The 12,196-nt window shown below is 39.2% G+C and overlaps 1 pseudogene; it reads left to right on the top strand.

The window, feature by feature from the left end:
• The first annotated feature begins 256 nt into the window (after positions 1-256).
• LOC139705435 (PTEN upstream open reading frame MP31-like) lies at positions 257-1,510 on the top strand (annotated as a pseudogene).
• The last annotated feature ends 10,686 nt before the right edge of the window (positions 1,511-12,196 follow it).

Raw genomic sequence — 12,196 nt, 5'->3', positions numbered from 1 at the left:
GCGGTTTGATGCTTATGCGGGGCGGGAGCACCTAAAGCAAAGGAAGCATAGCACTTGCCTCTGGAGCTACTAGAGGGGAGTGGGAATTTGGAAAGTTCCCCAACTAGGAACACACGTGATGCCCTCCTGAAAGTAGTTCCGACTGTCGCTCGTGTATCCTTCCACCCCCTTTTGAACCCTCCTAGGCCTTCTCGCTCCGCCTACTCGCAGGGCTGTAGCTTCCTACCGTTCTGTACTTCACACTTGGACCCCGTAACCCGGTCCTTGAGCGTGCACGGTCCGGCTGCGGGAGCGCCGAACCTAGCCCCGGGCGATCCGACTTACCAGATTTTCTCGGCGGCCGAAAAGGGGCGGGGCGAGGTGGCCTGTAAGGACTGAGCTTGAGTTCAACGCGGTGACCTGACCTGGAGGGGAAAGATGCTTGTCTCCGGGAGGCGATGGAGGGGAGTGGGGTGCATCCCACTCACCGAGATTCACTTTCAGTTCACTTAGACAGCTGTCTTTTGGATTCTGGAAATTTTGGGGAGATGTGTTTGTGTCCTTAAGCGCGCACAATGAGCGCGCTCGGTTGGTAGCTTTCGTTTTAGGGCTAATGAATCGAGTTGCCTGGGAAGAGAAAGGTGGGGCAATGAATGGGAGCCGGATGAGGTGATACGCGGCTGGAGACACAATAGGGGGTTGTTCTTTGTGCTAAGACTGACACCTTGAGGACACGGAGCGGGGAGTGAAGGGATATAAAGGCTGATACTGTTAAATTACTGCCAATGACTGATCAGACTATAGTGCAAACCGAGTGAGAATCCAGGCCTTGTCAGAGAAACGTAGGGGACGGGTGTCCTTGCTGCATTTTCTTATACACTGACCAGAGCGGTCACCTGGTCATTGTCACCTGTGAGTACAGGTAACCTCAACCCGAGAGTCGGTGACACTTCTCAAAGAAATCAGCTCGTCCTTCACCATCTCTCCCCCGCCGCTACCCTCACTCCGCCACAGCCTACCCTGCCTGGGCTAGGTTTCTGGGCAGAGGTGGAGGTTCAGCTCGTTCCCATCTTCCCGCCGCGCTGCTGCAGAGACGGCCGTGGCAAGTGCAGTTCTTAGCGGGCGTCTCGGAACAAGCCTGAGCGAGCCCCCGGCAGTCACACTGGGCATGCTCAGTAGCGCCTGCAGGTTGGGGGCTCCGCGCTCGCCCCGGGAGCTATAGCTCCCGCTCCCTCCTCCAGCCCCAGCGCCGCCTCGGCTTCCCCTCGTTCGCCTCCCCCTCCCCTCGGGTTCCCGAGGCGCACGGGCTCCCGGCGGGCGGCGGAGGGGGCGGGCAGGCCGGCGGACGGTGATGTGGCGGGACTCTTTGTGCACTGCGGCAGGATACGCGTTCGGACGCTGGGACGCGGCTGCGCTCAGTTCTCTCCTCTCGGAAGCTGCAGCCATGATGGAAGTTTGAGAGTTGAGCCGCTGTGAGGCTAGGCCCGGCTCAGGCGAGGGAGATGAGAGACGGAGGCGGCCGCGGCTCAGAGCCCCTCTCAGCGCCTGTGAGCAGCCGCGGGGGCAGTGCCCTCCGGGAGCCGGCCGGCCTGCGGCGGCGGCAGCGGCGGCGTTCCTCGCCTCCTCTTGGTCTTTTCTAACCGTGCAGCCTCTTCCTCGGCTTCTCCTGAAAGGGAAGGTGGAAGCCGTGGGCTCGGGCGGGAGCCGGCTGAGGCTCGGCGGCGGCACCTCCCGCTCCTGGAGCGGGGGGGAGAAGCGGCAGCGGCTGCGGCCGCAGCTCCGGGGAGGGGGTCGGAGTCGCCTGTCACCATTTCCAGGGCTGGGAACACCGGAGAGTTGGTCTCTCCCCTTCTACTGCCTCCAACACGGCGGCGGCGGCGGCGGCACATCCAGGGACCCGGGCCGGTTTTAAACCTTCCCTCCGCCGCCGCCGCACCCCCCCTGGCCCGGGCTCCGGAGGCCGCTGGAGGAGGCAGCCGTTCCGAGGATTATTCGTCTTCTCCCCATTCCGCTGCCGCCGCTGCCAGGCCCCTGGCTGCTGAGGAGAGGCAGGCCCAGTCTCTGCAACCATCCAGCAGCCGCCGCAGCAGCCATTACCCGGCTGCGGTCCAGAGCCAAGCGGCAGCAGAGCGAGGGGCATCAGCGACCGCCAAGTCCAGAGCCATTTCCATCCTGCAGAAGAAGCCCCGCCACCAGCAGCTTCTGCCATCTCTCTCCTCCTTTTTCTTCAGCCACAGGCTCCCAGACATGACAGCCATCATCAAAGAGATCGTTAGCAGAAACAAAAGGAGATATCAAGAGGATGGGTTCGACTTAGACTTGACCTGTATCCATTTCTGAGGCTGCTACTCGTTGCTTTTCTGTCACTGTTTTATAACGTGGGAGTAGACGGATGCGAAAAATTTCCGTAGTTTGGGTGACTGTAACGTTTACCATGATCATATTTCTGTATCATATTTTGTGTGAATGCATTCAACCTAGGGTGTGTTCGACTAGATGGAACTCTTGCCTGGTTGCAAGTGTCAAGGCAAATTGGTTTCTCAGTCTATGTGGTCTTTCGAAGGGCTATTGTCCGTTAATACAGAATACTGTACGCTGTTAGTGGATTAGTGAGCTCGGTAATCCGGTGTCCTAAATGAAAAAAAAAAAAAAGTACACGCTTTGAGGTTGAGCATATTTCGATTAAATCTTGGCTTAGGCCCTAGATCAAGGGTATAGATTAGATTAAAATGAAAATTAGTGTTGCACGTACGCATATTGCATCAGAATCTTGCAGTGATTGTTTTTAGTTTCCTGGGTTGCATTGATAGATTTTTTTTAAAATGTGAAGTGTGGACTGATTTGCATAACTTTAGAAGCAGAATCATTTTCCACATATATGGTGTGCATCTGAGGACAAAGTAGGTTTGTGTGTTTAAACTAAGTTAACAACAACTTTGAACTGTATTTAGAAGTTTTGTAGTTCGAGGGGGAACTCTTATTAGACCTTTGTTAAATTGGGCTTTTTCTTTTCTAATGAGGTGATGATGGGATGATGTAGGCTGGGCCATGAAATGTACATTTCTGTAGCATTTTATGTTCAGTGGTTTTGGCATAACTAATAGAATGGAGATTGAGCAGTTTTTGATCCTGGATGATAATGTATATGTTCAAGGGTACTGAATGTTGCAAATGGTGATTGTAGAGGTTAAACTTCAGCTCCTACTTGAAGTATTGTAAACTGAAATTGCTACTTTTTTGGGGGGTGCTTTTTAGATTTCAGGTGCTCTATCACCTTTGGGTATATCTTAGTTTTATTCGGATTTGATCCAATGTCCTGTATAAATTACCAGCTTATGTTCAGAAATGCTGGCAAGAGTCTTACTCCAGCTTCAGGTTGTAGGTTTGTTAGTTTTTTTGTATGCAGTGGATTAAATTTACTGAGTCAGCTTGTTGAATAAGACACAAACCCAATAATTTAAAGGTGTATAGTTTTGTCTAAAAGTTAAGCCTTTGTACTTCAAAAGTTAGTGGTCATGGAAAAGCATTAATCTTTGCAGTTTCAGGTATAGCTAATTGGTTTTGATTAGGAATGGGGATAGAGCCCTCCTTTTTGCAGAACGGAATTGAGAGCTATTGGTAGGGCAGTATATAAAATGTGTGAAAACAGAATTGTTATTGGTCCAAAGTGACTGAATCTAAGATTTCTCAAGGCCTCTGTTAAGATCTAAAATTTAGTGCTGTAAATTGTAGCAGTGGACAATATTTAGTTAAAATTATGTAATTGCATAAGGATATGTATATTTTTTAATTGCTGGGAATAGAACCTGGGGCAAATACTCAACCACTAAGCTATGTATGCACATTAAAAAGCATGACTTTTATTCAGAATAAAAATTATTTCTTAGCAGATATTAGTAAGCATTTTGTTCAAAAGTAGAATGGCACAAAGGTGTTTATATGTCCTGCTAATAATTGAGGGGAATATTATTTTTTAAAAAAATGTTTTATTTTGGAAGAGGTTTTATTCTTTTGGATTATAATAGCTGCATATAAGGGTGCACAGATAATTTTGCCCAAGTTTCTGTTTTGAAATGAAGTGTACTGAACAAAATTTAAGTTTAAGAGAGTATTTGGAAAATTTGGAGTCTGCATTAATTGAAAAACTGCTAAGGCTGAACTTGACCACCTTGCCCAAAAGGTTATTGGGGAAAAATTCTGATTTGTGACTTACTTCAAAAGCAGTTTATTACTGGTTTGAATTAACAGTCATCTAGATATATAAGATCAAATTAAATTTCTATTTAACTTTTAAAAAGCTCTCATGCAGAGAAATTATTAAAATGCTGTCTGGTAGACAGATGTAGCTTTCACAGTATAATTATGCTGTTTTTGCTTTTTCCACTTGATTTAAAATTTTCAGGGTTATAAGATCTTAAAATTTTGCCAATTTCTTATGTGAGTAGTGAGGTGATGGGCGATTTCTCCTTGATTTCACAGTTCGTGGGCCTCTGCACATGAAAATTTATGTGAATTAAAGAACTTTCTCTAAAACTACTTTTGGTTATGGTATGTGTACAAAGCAATATCAAATATTGCTTCAAATGAATAATAACTCTTAATTTCTATAATTGTGGTTTTATTGAGCCAATGTTGATATGAGAAAAAGCCAGAAAGGAAATGTTAATGAAGTTCTTGCTCTTTTGTTAGTTGCACTCCCAATAATTTTGATATACCAAAGCAATTTGATTTCCTTGGTTTCACTTTTAATGTTTTGTGCTGGGAGCTGGAATTAAAATGGTCATTGAAGACTGGCAGGTTGTAGTGTCTATTTCACCAGTTAGCCTGGTAAAAGTTAAATTCCTTTATAAAAGTAATGAATGGAGTAATTGTATTTGCTAAAGAAAGGTTAATAATTGATTTCTCAGAGGAAAGTTTAAAATGGTAATTCAGTTTTAAGATATTTTTTCAAATTATTCTAAGAATTTTTTAATAGGGTTTTATTCTTAACGTTAGTCTGGAAAGTAGTGACCAATGGGAGACTAAAAGATTTAGTGTCTTTAGAATTTAGAATGCATGGAAACTTTAGGTGTCTCTTGGATTTTTGTCCTTTGATAGATTTGCATATTTTCAAATGCTCATGTTCATGGGAAGTATTTTTAAATTAAAGGGAGTATAGTAATTATTAAAGTTAGCTATTTTTTTAAGGTAAGTCATTATTGAAATTTTTAAAAAAAATATCTTTTTCACTATTTTTATGTAGCTACTAAACTGTATTTCCTGAAAAACACAACTGGATGACCTAATTGCTATATAATTTACAAGCTTCATTTTGTAAAGCTTATTCAAGAAGAAATTGCATCTGAAAGGAGTAATTTACAACTTAAATAACTCGATATAAGGAAAAAGGAATTTTATTATTGTCAGTTGCACAAGAATATAGTCATCTATGTAGATTTATGTTACTTATAATATATTACTTACTAAATGAATAAAGATAAATATGTTGAGATATATAGCCACTTATTTGTAGACTTTTTTTTAGAAAAAGGAGAAAGATGCATAGTATTATCTTAAAATTTTAATAAATGAGAAAAGTAGCTAGTATTATTTTTGTGCAGAATAGTTTATCTGCTTTCTCATAACTATATAAAGTGTATAAACTTTTTACTGTTATGAAGTGGCTTACTTTTTGGAAGTGAAGTCTTTAATTCTTATTTTCAAATGTTTCATTTTGGAATTTGCCCCCTCTTGCTATTTTTTCTTTTGGTAATAGCTTGATACCTTTAAAGAATTTTAAAGCTACTTCTAAAGTAATCACTGCAGTGATTTTTAATTGAAGAATTATTTATTATAGGAAATCAATTCACAAAGTTTCAACATTAATTCAGTTTTGAGTAAACATTTAGTTTTTAAATTTTTATCTCAGTATCCAAGGCAAAAGTGTAGGATATGTTTTTATATTGATAATGTGTGTGAATTCAGTTTGTAAAGAGAAATTTAGAAGTGTGTGTATGCATATGACAGTTTTTTATATGCTTGAAATGTTAGGCCGCTGCCATACTGTAAGGATTTAGCTTTCAGAAGGTATGTTATTAATGTTGTTTAAGAAATGTATTTGGTACTGCTTCCTTTTCTATAGAAATCATTGGCTTCAAAAAACAGTTTGAACTTACATGTGTAGAACTCATTACTCTTCACCTTGTTTCCTTTTTTTCCTCCTTAGACAAACTGGATTTTCAGAGTCAGCATTGGAGAGTTCATTTGTGGCCTGAATTCATTAAGAAAAGGTTTTAGGGTTGGTTCTAAAGACAGTGAATTAGGATAAGTTTATCAGTTTTTGAGATTATGATCAGAAATGATTTTCGTACTCACTGCCTTATGTCTGTAATTCCAGAAACTCAGGAGGCAGAGGCAGGAGGATCAAAAAGTTCACAGCCAGCCTCAGCAATTTAGTGAGGCCATAAGCAACTCAGTGAGACCTTGTCTCAAAATAAAAAGGGCGGGGGATGTGGCTCAGTTGTTAAGCGCCCCTGGCTTCACTTTCTGGAACTCCCCCCCCCCCCAAAAAAAAAAAAAAAAAGATTTTGCAAATATTTAGTTCTGTTTTACAGTTGCTTTCTGACAGTTTTGAAATTACCTGATAGCTTCTTAAATTTCTAAGGATTTGTGGAGCAAACTTTTACCCTTAATTCTTTTTCATAGGCCATATTACTTCCACATATATTTCTTGCTAGGTGTGGTTGGAAGTGTTTTGGTCGGTGAATAATGGTTGTCTTTTTAAAGATTGAGGATATATGCATTCATTACTGCAAATATATTTGTCATGAAAGGTGAAATTAGTATATTGGATTTGACTCTTCACCTTGCCTTTAATTTCAAATATTTTTCATTAGTTGAAGAAGAGGTATTAGTAATTTCATTTTTTTAAAGTAATTTGCAGTGGAATAATCTTGAGTGGACGTAATTGAAGGATGAATTTATTTTGGCTGGAGTGTCTTAATTTAGTTCAGAATAATTAAGGCAGACTCTGTATTTGCCAGAGTTGACATTAGGGCATGGATGGAGTTATCAAGATATTAGGTATACACCTGTTGATAGTGGTTAAACTATGGAGAGATGACATTGTGGCTAACCTGCTAGCAAAAGAATGTTCTTGTAAGGCTGGGGATGTGGTTCAAGCGGTAGCGGGCTCGCCTGGCATGCGTGCAGTCCGGGTTCGATCCTCAGCACCACATACAAACAAAGATGTTATGTCCGCCGAAAACTAAAAAATAAATATTAAAAAATTCTCTCTCTCTCTCTCTCTCTTTAAAAAAAAAAAAAGAATGTTCTTGTATATAGCATAGAAAAGAAGACTGAATTATTTTTTAAACAATTATGCATATGGTTATCATCAGTAGTCATCACTTCGAATATGAACAGTGAATCAAATGTATTGATGTTTGAATTCTTTGAAAAAAAATATATATAAAGATAGAAAACTCTGTTCTTAATATTTCTAAAAAATGAGTTTTCTTTAAAGAAGAAATTACCTTGGAGAATATTATTTTTATAATTTTCAAACAAGTTAAATCTATTCAAATTACATTAAAATAGTGACCATTTTATCTACTCTTTAAGTGTTTATATTGCTTCATTTTAGATTTTAGGTTGGTGTGGACTCTGGAGCTAGACTGCCTGTGTTGTAATTCTGGCTCATTATTTAGTAGCTGGATAACTTTGAGTAAGTTATTTAACTTATTTCAGTCTATTTTATCTGTAAAATGGTGATGGTACCAACCATATAATGTATATCTTGAGTAAATGAGGTAATGTAAGTAATTCATTGAACATATATTATACCTGCCCTGCCTCATTGTAAATACTTAAATAGTAGCTGATATATATTTATATTTCACTACTTGGGAGGTTGAGGCAGGAGGATTACAAGTTCTAGGTTAGCCTGGGTAAAAAATAAAAGGAGGACTGGGGATGTAGCTCAGTGGTTAAACATCTCTGAGTTCGATCCCCAGTACCAAAAATAGGGGAATTTGGGCTGGGGATGTAGCTTAGTGGTAAAGCTCTAGTCTGTCATGTGCAAGGCCCTGGGATCTAACCCCAGCACCATAAAAACAGAACAACAAAATAGGTAAATTCCTGGACTGGGGTTGTAGCTCAGTGGCGGAGTTCTTGCCTTATAAGTATGAGGCACTGGGTTTGATCCTCAGTACCACATAATTAATAAATAAATAAAGAAAGAAAGATATTGTGTCCATCTATGACAAATATTTTTTTTTAAAAAATAAGTAAATTTTTTTAGGAGCTGACAGTGTAGTATGTCTGTGATTTTGCTCTTTTACCACAGGGTAAAACTCTGCTCACTCATGCTGTTGACTAAAGAAAAGTTAGTCATGCTAATCAAAAAGCATTTGTTTTAAAATACTAAGTTAAGATGAAAACTGGGCTGGGGTTGTGGCTCAGTGGCAGAGTGCTTGCCTGGTACATGTGAGGCACTGGGTTTAAGCCTCAGCTCTACATAAAAATAAATAAATAAATAAAATAAAGAGATTGTGTCCATGTACAACTAAAAAATATTTAAAAAACCATGAAAACTTACTTTATAGCATAATGAAGTAGAATTTTAAAAATAATTAGTTACAAAGTTAAATTTTTAGTGTTACAGACAAGTTGGCTTTATTCATGTCTTTACTCACAAAAAGTAATCTCATGCCTCAAATGAAATAAAACTTTGAATGTATAATACAAGAGATAGTAAACTGTTTGTCAGTAAATATATATTTCTTAGATAAATGGAAATCTATCTATCTATCTATTTATTTCTGGGAATTGAAGCCAGGGGTGCTTAACCACTGAGTCACATCCCCAGCCCTTTTTATTTTTTATTTGAGACAGGGTCTCACTAAGTTGTTTAGGACCTTGCTAAATTGGCGAGGCTGGTTTTGCACTGGTGATCCTCCTGCCCTAGCTTTCTGAGCTGCTGGAATTAAAGGTGTGTGCCACCGTGCTTGGCTTTACATTTCCTTTTAAATTCAGCTTTGTAAGGGAATCATGCAACTCTGAATGCCAAGTTATATATATTACAATAAAATTTACACAATAAATCTTCAGTGTATTAAGATAATATAGGAATTTTAATTTAGTGTTGAGCCTCTGTATTATTGTGTCCTATTTTTACTTTTGGCCAAAATTTTCAGTATACTTTAGGCCTTAGAAATGGGAAGAAAGAGCCAAAAGTTTTTTTCCTTTATTTACTCTTTTTATCAAGTATAAGGATGAATGGAATAAGTTTCAGATCTTCCCAGTAAAGCCATTACATGTGCATAGGGATAAGTAGTTTTTTCCGTTGCCTATACTGTTTCCATCTCTCTCATAGCATTCTCAGTTGTGAAGCATTTCACAGCCATGCATGGGGGTGCATACCTGTAATCACAGCAATTTGGGAGGCTGAGGCAGGAGGAACCCAAGTTGGAGTCTAGCCTTAGCAACTTAGTGAGACCATATCTCAAAATAAAGAATACAAAAAGGACTGGGGATGAAGCTCAGTGCTAAAGCACCCCCAGGTTCAGTCCCGAGAACAGAAAAAAAAAAAAAAGAAGTACTTCGATTCCAGTGAGTTTTTTGCTTGTTAATTTTGTATTGCAGAATGAATGACACTAATTATTCACTATCTGACTCTGTGATTTTTTAAAAACATATTTTGTTAAGAGTTTTGTAATACAGCTGTATTTTTGGTATAAGTCTAGGTTGTAGAATTGAATTGTGCATTCTGACATTTGAGCAAAGCTGAGTTGTGTAAATCAATGTCTTTTCTCGAGTATACCTATTTTTTGCATTATATAACTTCCTAGAACTTACTGTTTAGCATCATAAAAGTTGTTCAGAATAATTTTGACTTTTATTTCTTTTGATTTTTATAGGTTTTTTAAGCTGAAGTGATTTATTAGTGATTGCAGAGATTACATTCTGCTAATTTTATAGTTAATATTTTTCAATCTTTTGAAGAGCATGTAATTATTTAAGGTATTAGGAAATGCCCTGTGGTTTGAGTTTGGTATCTGTAAATGAAATGTAGTCTTAAAATTATTCATAAATATAGTATACTCTTATAAAGTAAGGAACAATTTTTGCTTTTAATGAATGCAATATTTTCCCCTCATTTAAAGTTCTCTCACTATCTTGAACTAGTGAGACTTTCTACCGCTGTTATATCCCCAGTCTTTTTATTTTGAGACAGGGTTTTGCTAGGTTGCCAAGATGACCTTGATTTTGTGATTTTTCCTGCCTCAGCCTCCCTGCAGCTGGGATTATAGGCCAGCACCATCTCACACAGGAGATAATTCTTTTTAAGGGTTTTGGTTGTTTCTGGTTTTAGACCAACATTTGGGGATGTTATCATTTGTTTTTACAGTGCTGGGGATTGAACTCAGGGCCTTATACATGGTAGTCATTCCCATCCCTTGGGGATGTTTTTCAGCTTGATTTTTAGTTGTTTCATTTTTTAATTATGTAATTATGAATTTAGTCTTAGTCTGTTAGATAAAGTGGAATCTGAGCTTCTCTCCTCCCCCAACAATGTGAAAACTGTTTTAGTAGATTTAATTTGGCCATGTTATACATTTTTTTCCAACATTTTGATCAAATCAATTATGAAAGATTGTGGACTTGAGTTAAAAGATTTTTCTTTTTATTAATGTCATAGAATTAGCTAGCATATACTGTTACAGTGTCTTATTTAATACTTTTTGATTAGCAAAGCCCTTTCTTTTTTTTTTTTTTTTCCCCCCTGGTACTGGGAGTTGAACTCAGGGGCATTGGACGACTGAGCCACATCCCCAGCCTGATTTTGTATTTTATTTAGAGACAGGGTCTCACTGAGGTGCTTAGCCCCTCAGCGTTGCTGAGGCTGCTGGCTTTACACTTGAAATCCTCCTGTCTCAGGCTCCTGGGCTGCTGGGATTACAGGCAGATGCCACCCTCCCTGGCTCAAAGCCCTTTTTAAATCATTAGCTCATTTGATTTTGTGAAGAAAAACAGAAGCAACCTAAGAGACAGACAAAAGTCGGCATTATTTTACTCATTTACATTTAAGAATTATAGCTTCAATGGAATCAGTAACTTGTTAAGGGATAGTGGAATATTGAGTCCAGAGAAGGATGCAGGGTGTTTTGGGTACCTGTTACAGTATATTTATCATTATATCAGTGGTTTTCAAACTTTAGTGTCTGTCAGAATAACCTAGATGGTGTGCCAAACCACGGGTTTCTTGCTCCAACCCTAGATGTTCTGATTCAGTAGGTTTTGATTGAGTTCTGAAAAGTTCCTAAGTAATACTGGGTCTGGGTTGATGGTCTGGGAATCACACTTGTGAGAATGTTATGTTACATTATCTTCCACCAAGCAGACCCTTAATATGTTAACCCTTAATCTCTTCAATAGAATTTACACATGCATCATCTCATTTGATCTGTGAACCCTAAATAGCTTGAAATAGAAAATATCCTAATTTTATAGATGAGGCAAAATGAAATGCTGCATGATGTAATGCCAGGACTATAGGTTTGGAGTCAGACGCAAATTCTACCTTAAATTTCTGTTTAGCCACTTTCAGTTGTGTATTAAAAGACAGGCTACTTTAGTGAACCCAATTTCCACAGTTTTTTTTTTTCATTTTTAGGTATGTTAGAAATATTAGGTATTTTCAGAGTATTGGTGTCAACTAAGGATGATCCCTTCCTACCTCATCTGGGAGTTTTGGCAGTCACAGACATTTAGGTGGTCACAATTAGGGTGAGAGGCTGTTAATTAGTGGCTGCTAGTGGTTTGAGGCCTAGAATTTGTAGGACCCCTCCTTTTCATCTCCAGCACAGAATTATCTAGACCCAAATGTGGTGTGGTATAAAGTATCTGGAATATAGTAAATATGGCATTTTATTAAAGTACCTTTGCCTTTAAGTTGTATTTAAGAAGGTCAAGTTGCTAATAAATGATGGAGCAAGGCCTGACATCTAGATTTTCTGATTGCTGGTAAGCCCGTATATACTTTTTTTTTTTGGTATCAGGGATTGAACTCAAGGATGGTTAACTACTGAGCTATATCCCTAGTCCTTTTTAGTTTTTATTTCAAGACAGGATCTCGATGAGTTGCTGAAGGCCTCACTAAGTTGCTGAAGCTGGCTTTCAATTTGTAATCCTCTTGCCTTAGTTTTCTCAAGCCTCTGGGATTACAGGTTTGTGC

The sequence above is a fragment of the Marmota flaviventris genome, chromosome 4 (genome assembly GCF_047511675.1).
Source record: "Marmota flaviventris isolate mMarFla1 chromosome 4, mMarFla1.hap1, whole genome shotgun sequence".
NCBI classification, from domain to species: domain Eukaryota; kingdom Metazoa; phylum Chordata; class Mammalia; order Rodentia; family Sciuridae; genus Marmota; species Marmota flaviventris.
Note: the sequence above shows the minus strand (reverse complement) of the source record. Positions and strands in the feature narration are given on the sequence as shown.